Genomic DNA, 6,937 nt, shown 5'->3' with positions numbered 1-6,937 from the left:
AGGCGTCCTGTGTCCGCGCGTATTCCCAGCGGCGCCGCTTGCGCTTCTGCAGCGGCGGGGCGGCAGGCGGCCGCTTGGATGGTTGGCGCGGCCGCTGTGTCCTGGTGATCGACCTCTCCCCCCTGGACCCGACCGACGCAAGGGCATCCGGGAGCATGCCCAGGATGACATCGGGCGGCGTGCCCCGCCCCAGACCAATGACTCGATCCAGGGCAGAGAAACGCTGGGCGGAAGCAGGTAGCCCCGCCAGATGCTCCCAGATGGCGGCGTCAGTCGGCCCCTCCGGCGGCGGCCCGGTGGTGTCGGCCGCGAAGTCCTCGGCTGCGTCGACGGGCGGCGCAGCGGCCTCGCCCGCGTCAGGCAGCGAGCTCGCTGCTCCACGGCGGGACGCCGGCTCTTCACCCCGACCGATCTCAAGTGCCTCCATGAATTGGCGGACAAGCTGCTTGTGGGCAGCTTGCCGCCGTCGGCACTTGATTGCCTCAAGCGTTCGGTCGGGGAACATCCTGGTAAGTTCTTGATTTACAAAGAAGAACCGGGCGTCCCTCTCCAGGAACAGTTCGGCCTCTGCCTTGGCGAGCGACAGGACTTCTTCCTCCGTCCACCTCGCGCGATGCCTCTCCGTCACGATCTCAGCGTTGGCGGCCGCAGGGTGTTGGCGGCGGCGATGGACCCCGAGACCGTTCTTCGTGGTAAAAGTGCGGTGGCACTCACTGCAAGCAAAGGGAGCTACACAAACTATCGCATTTTCGTTACGGCCGGTTGGCCGGATAGGTGCTGGGGTAGCTGGGGTGGCACCTTCAGCGGAAGGGCCACCATCTCTTGTTTCTTGTCGGCTGCCCCCAACTATAAAGGGATAATGCGAGGGGGGGCTGGTAACCCCCCCAAGCCCCTGGTGCGGTCTTCCACTCTGCAAAAATCAGCGGGCCCACGAGAAGGGGAGAATACCGCAGGAGAGGAGAGGCTAAGAGGGCTAGGCCCATGTATTGCGCATCACTCTCCCTGTAACTATAACCCAAGGAAGGCACCTCGCAGCAGCAGCACGACTACATCAAGACTGCACTTCGAGAGTCATAGTTACTCCCGCCGTTTACCCGCGCTTGCTTGAATTTCTTCACGTTGACATTCAGAGCACTGGGCAGAAATCACATTGCGTCAACACCCGCTAGGGCCATCGCAATGCTTTGTTTTAATTAGACAGTCGGATTCCCCCAGTCCGTGCCAGTTCTGAGTTGATCGTTGAATGGCGGCCGAAGAGAATCCGCGCACCCGCGCGCCCCCGGAGGAGCACGCTAAGGCGGACGCGGCCTCGCAGCAAGGAAGATCCGTGGGAGGCCAAGGCACGGGACCGAGCTCGGATCCTGCACGCAGGTTGAAGCACCGGGGCGCGAACGCCGCGCAGGCGCGCGCATCCTGCACCGCCGGCCAGCACGAGGCCAACCAACGGCGAGAGCAGACCACGCCCGCGCTAAACGCCCGCACTTACCGGCACCCCTACGGCACTCACCTCGCCCAGGCCCGGCACGTTAGCGCTGACCCACTTCCCGACCAAGCCCGACACGCCCCGATCCTCAGAGCCAATCCTTATCCCGAAGTTACGGATCCAATTTGCCGACTTCCCTTACCTACATTATTCTATCGACTAGAGGCTCTTCACCTTGGAGACCTGCTGCGGATATGGGTACGAACCGGCGCGACACCTCCACGTGGCCCTCTCCCGGATTTTCAAGGTCCGAGGGGAAGATCGGGACACCGCCGCAACTGCGGTGCTCTTCGCGTTCCAAACCCTATCTCCCTGCTAGAGGATTCCAGGGAACTCGAACGCTCATGCAGAAAAGAAAACTCTTCCCCGATCTCCCGACGGCGTCTCCGGGTCCTTTTGGGTTACCCCGACGAGCATCTCTAAAAGAGGGGCCCGACTTGTATCGGTTCCGCTGCCGGGTTCCGGAATAGGAACCGGATTCCCTTTCGCCCAACGGGGGCCAGCACAAAGTGCATCATGCTATGACGGCCCCCATCAACATCGGATTTCTCCTAGGGCTTAGGATCGACTGACTCGTGTGCAACGGCTGTTCACACGAAACCCTTCTCCGCGTCAGCCCTCCAGGGCCTCGCTGGAGTATTTGCTACTACCACCAAGATCTGCACCGACGGCGGCTCCAGGCAGGCTCACGCCCAGACCCTTCTGCGCCCACCGCCGCGACCCTCCTACTCGTCAGGGCTTCGCGGCCGGCCGCAAGGACCGGCCATGACTGCCAGACTGACGGCCGAGTATAGGCACGACGCTTCAGCGCCATCCATTTTCAGGGCTAGTTGCTTCGGCAGGTGAGTTGTTACACACTCCTTAGCGGATTCCGACTTCCATGGCCACCGTCCTGCTGTCTTAAGCAACCAACGCCTTTCATGGTTTCCCATGAGCGTCGATTCGGGCGCCTTAACTCGGCGTTTGGTTCATCCCACAGCGCCAGTTCTGCTTACCAAAAGTGGCCCACTTGGCACTCCGATCCGAGTCGTTTGCTCGCGGCTTCAGCATATCAAGCAAGCCGGAGATCTCACCCATTTAAAGTTTGAGAATAGGTTGAGGTCGTTTCGGCCCCAAGGCCTCTAATCATTCGCTTTACCGGATGAGACTCGTACGAGCACCAGCTATCCTGAGGGAAACTTCGGAGGGAACCAGCTACTAGATGGTTCGATTAGTCTTTCGCCCCTATACCCAGCTCCGACGATCGATTTGCACGTCAGAATCGCTACGGACCTCCATCAGGGTTTCCCCTGACTTCGTCCTGGCCAGGCATAGTTCACCATCTTTCGGGTCCCAACGTGTACGCTCTAGGTGCGCCTCACCTCGCAATGAGGACGAGACGCCCCGGGAGTGCGGAGGCCGCCGCCCCGTGAAGGGCGGGGAAGCCCCATCCTCCCTCGGCCCGCGCAAGGCGAGACCTTCACTTTCATTACGCCTTTAGGTTTCGTACAGCCCAATGACTCGCGCACATGTTAGACTCCTTGGTCCGTGTTTCAAGACGGGTCGTGAAATTGTCCAAAGCTGAAGCGCCGCTGACGGGAGCGATTATTCCGCCCGAGAGCATCCCGAGCCAACAGCGGCGCGGGTCCGGGGCCGGGCCAGGTAGGTCCGTCATCCGGGAAGAACCGCGCGCGCTTGCCGGGAGCCCGAGCGCCCAAAGGGGCGAATCGACTCCTCCAGATATACCGCCGGGCAGCCAGCCAGGACACCGGGGCTCTGCCCAACAGACGCGAACCGAGGCCCGCGGAAGGACAGGCTGCGCACCCGGGCCGTAGGCCGGCACCCAGCGGGTCGCGACGTCCTACTAGGGGAGAAGTGCGGCCCACCGCACACCGGAACGGCCCCACCCCGCGGCGAGTGGAAAGGCAACCGGACACGACCCCGCCGCGGATTGCTCCGCGCGGGCGGCCGGCCCCATCTGCCGAGGGCGGAGGCCTGTGGCCGGATGGGCGTGAATCTCACCCGTTCGACCTTTCGGACTTCTCACGTTTACCCCAGAACGGTTTCACGTACTTTTGAACTCTCTCTTCAAAGTTCTTTTCAACTTTCCCTCACGGTACTTGTTCGCTATCGGTCTCGTGGTCATATTTAGTCTCAGATGGAGTTTACCACCCACTTGGAGCTGCACTCTCAAGCAACCCGACTCGAAGGAGAGGTCCCGCCGACGCTCGCACCGGCCGCTACGGGCCTGGCACCCTCTACGGGCCGTGGCCTCATTCAAGTTGGACTTGGGCTCGGCGCGAGGCGTCGGGGTAGTGGACCCTCCCAAACACCACATGCCACGACAGGCGGCAGCCTGCGGGGTTCGGTGCTGGACTCTTCCCTGTTCGCTCGCCGCTACTGGGGGAATCCTTGTTAGTTTCTTTTCCTCCGCTTAGTAATATGCTTAAATTCAGCGGGTAGTCTCGCCTGCTCTGAGGTCGTTGTACGAGGTGTCGCACGCCACACCGCCAGCCGGCTGTGCACGCTACCGAGTAAGTACCGGTATGCGAACCGCCAGGCGACGGGCGCGCATCGCACGTTTCAGGAGGCGCGGCCGGCCCCACAGGCGGCCGCGACGCTCCCAGGTCTGCGAAGCGGGGCAAACGCCGCGCGCTTCAGTATACGTAGCCGACCCTCAGCCAGACGTGGCCCGGGAACGGAATCCATGGACCGCAATGTGCGTTCGAAACGTCGATGTTCATGTGTCCTGCAGTTCACATGTCGACGCGCAATTTGCTGCGTTCTTCATCGACCCACGAGCCGAGTGATCCACCGTCCTGGGTGATCTTTTCTTAGTTTCCACTGTCTCTTTCAAGACAGTTGCATAGGCGGGACGTAGGCGTGTGGCGGCCCCTGTTCAAGCGTTCTGTGTCCAACGGCCTCACGGCCGATGGGCGTCGTACGGCTCCACACCGGAGCGGACAGGCAGTCGGGCGAAAGTCATTCAAAACCGGCGCCAGGCGCCAGGTGCCGCAGGCCAGCCGCTCCAGCGCTTCAGCGCTCGTACCACACAACATTGGCGTTAGTTTTGAGAAGCACGCGTGGTTCCGCACGCGGCGCACGGCTACTGCGAGCCGTACAGGTAGCGTGTTGCGCGACACGACACGCACATCGAACGACATGCAGTCTAGTCGGTAATGATCCTTCCGCAGGTTCACCTACGGAAACCTTGTTACGACTTTTACTTCCTCTAAATGATCAAGTTTGGTCATCTTTCCGGTAGCATCGGCAACGACAGAGTCAATGCCGCGTACCAGTCCGAAGACCTCACTAAATCATTCAATCGGTAGTAGCGACGGGCGGTGTGTACAAAGGGCAGGGACGTAATCAACGCGAGCTTATGACTCGCGCTTACTGGGAATTCCTCGTTCATGGGGAACAATTGCAAGCCCCAATCCCTAGCACGAAGGAGGTTCAGCGGGTTACCCCGACCTTTCGGCCTAGGAAGACACGCTGATTCCTTCAGTGTAGCGCGCGTGCGGCCCAGAACATCTAAGGGCATCACAGACCTGTTATTGCTCAATCTCGTGCGGCTAGAAGCCGCCTGTCCCTCTAAGAAGAAAAGTAATCGCTGACAGCACGAAGGATGTCACGCGACTAGTTAGCAGGCTAGAGTCTCGTTCGTTATCGGAATTAACCAGACAAATCGCTCCACCAACTAAGAACGGCCATGCACCACCACCCACCGAATCAAGAAAGAGCTATCAATCTGTCAATCCTTCCGGTGTCCGGGCCTGGTGAGGTTTCCCGTGTTGAGTCAAATTAAGCCGCAGGCTCCACTCCTGGTGGTGCCCTTCCGTCAATTCCTTTAAGTTTCAGCTTTGCAACCATACTTCCCCCGGAACCCAAAAGCTTTGGTTTCCCGGAGGCTGCCCGCCGAGTCATCGGAGGAACTGCGGCGGATCGCTGGCTGGCATCGTTTATGGTTAGAACTAGGGCGGTATCTGATCGCCTTCGAACCTCTAACTTTCGTTCTTGATTAATGAAAACATACTTGGCAAATGCTTTCGCTTCTGTTCGTCTTGCGACGATCCAAGAATTTCACCTCTAACGTCGCAATACGAATGCCCCCGCCTGTCCCTATTAATCATTACCTCGGGTTCCGAAAACCAACAAAATAGAACCGAGGTCCTATTCCATTATTCCATGCACACAGTATTCAGGCGGGCTTGCCTGCTTTAAGCACTCTAATTTGTTCAAAGTAAACGTGCCGGCCCACCGAGACACTCACTCAAGAGCACCCTGGTAGGATTGCAACGGGGTCCGCCTCGGGACGCACGAGCACGCACGAGGCGCGTCGCACGCCTTCGGCTCGCCCCACCGGCAGGACGTCCCACGATACATGCCAGTTAAACACCGACGGGCGGTGAACCAACAGCGTGGGACACAAATCCAACTACGAGCTTTTTAACCGCAACAACTTTAATATACGCTATTGGAGCTGGAATTACCGCGGCTGCTGGCACCAGACTTGCCCTCCAATAGATACTCGTTAAAGGATTTAAAGTGTACTCATTCCGATTACGGGGCCTCGGATGAGTCCCGTATCGTTATTTTTCGTCACTACCTCCCCGTGCCGGGAGTGGGTAATTTGCGCGCCTGCTGCCTTCCTTGGATGTGGTAGCCGTTTCTCAGGCTCCCTCTCCGGAATCGAACCCTGATTCCCCGTTACCCGTTACAACCATGGTAGGCGCAGAACCTACCATCGACAGTTGATAAGGCAGACATTTGAAAGATGCGTCGCCGGTACGAGGACCGTGCGATCAGCCCAAAGTTATTCAGAGTCACCAAGGCAAACGGACCGGACGAGCCGACCGATTGGTTTTGATCTAATAAAAGCGTCCCTTCCATCTCTGGTCGGGACTCTGTTTGCATGTATTAGCTCTAGAATTACCACAGTTATCCAAGTAACGTGGGTACGATCTAAGGAACCATAACTGATTTAATGAGCCATTCGCGGTTTCACCTTAATGCGGCTTGTACTGAGACATGCATGGCTTAATCTTTGAGACAAGCATATGACTACTGGCAGGATCAACCAGGGAGCTGCGTCAACTAGAGCTGAGCAGCCGGCCGCCCGGGAGTGTGTCCCGGGGGCCCGCGCGAACACGCAAGCGTCCGCTCAATTATTCTGCAAACAGGAGGAGGCTGAGCTCCCCTGCACAATACACCTCGAAACCCTCTCAGGTCCCGGCGGCGCCCAGCGCCGTCCTAAGTACTTGGTCGGGTTCGAGAGAGGCGCAATCGCCCGGAGTTTGGCGAGTAGACGCTTTAGGTGCGACCACCCGTGCTCCCAACTGAGCTTGCCGCTGCCGACAGAGGCCCGGGAGCGTGCTGTCGTGGCATTGCCGGCGGGAGACAACACGCGCCACCTACGGTGACCGGCAGCTCCAACGCCAGCGCCACAGAAGGACAAAAGCCCCACTTGGGTGC

At 59.2% G+C, this 6,937-nt stretch overlaps 2 non-coding genes and 1 pseudogene across 2 annotated transcripts; all 3 read right to left on the bottom strand.

Moving 5' to 3' along the window:
* The window catches only part of LOC124573651, a 7,907-nt pseudogene extending 3,962 nt beyond the window's left edge, over window positions 1-3,945 (bottom strand).
* Window positions 3,946-4,133: 188 nt separating this feature from the next.
* LOC124573631 lies at window positions 4,134-4,288 on the bottom strand. Its single transcript, XR_006972026.1, has one exon. It is a non-coding gene; the product is annotated as a 5.8S ribosomal RNA (ribosomal RNA).
* A 351-nt stretch (window positions 4,289-4,639) lies between these two features.
* Window positions 4,640-6,549, bottom strand: LOC124573688. Its single transcript, XR_006972066.1, has one exon. It is a non-coding gene; the product is annotated as a small subunit ribosomal RNA (ribosomal RNA).
* Window positions 6,550-6,937: the final 388 nt, after the last annotated feature.

The sequence above is a fragment of the Schistocerca americana genome, unplaced genomic scaffold (assembly GCF_021461395.2).
Source record: "Schistocerca americana isolate TAMUIC-IGC-003095 unplaced genomic scaffold, iqSchAmer2.1 HiC_scaffold_184, whole genome shotgun sequence".
Lineage (NCBI taxonomy): Eukaryota > Metazoa > Arthropoda > Insecta > Orthoptera > Acrididae > Schistocerca > Schistocerca americana.
Note: the sequence above shows the minus strand (reverse complement) of the source record. Positions and strands in the feature narration are given on the sequence as shown.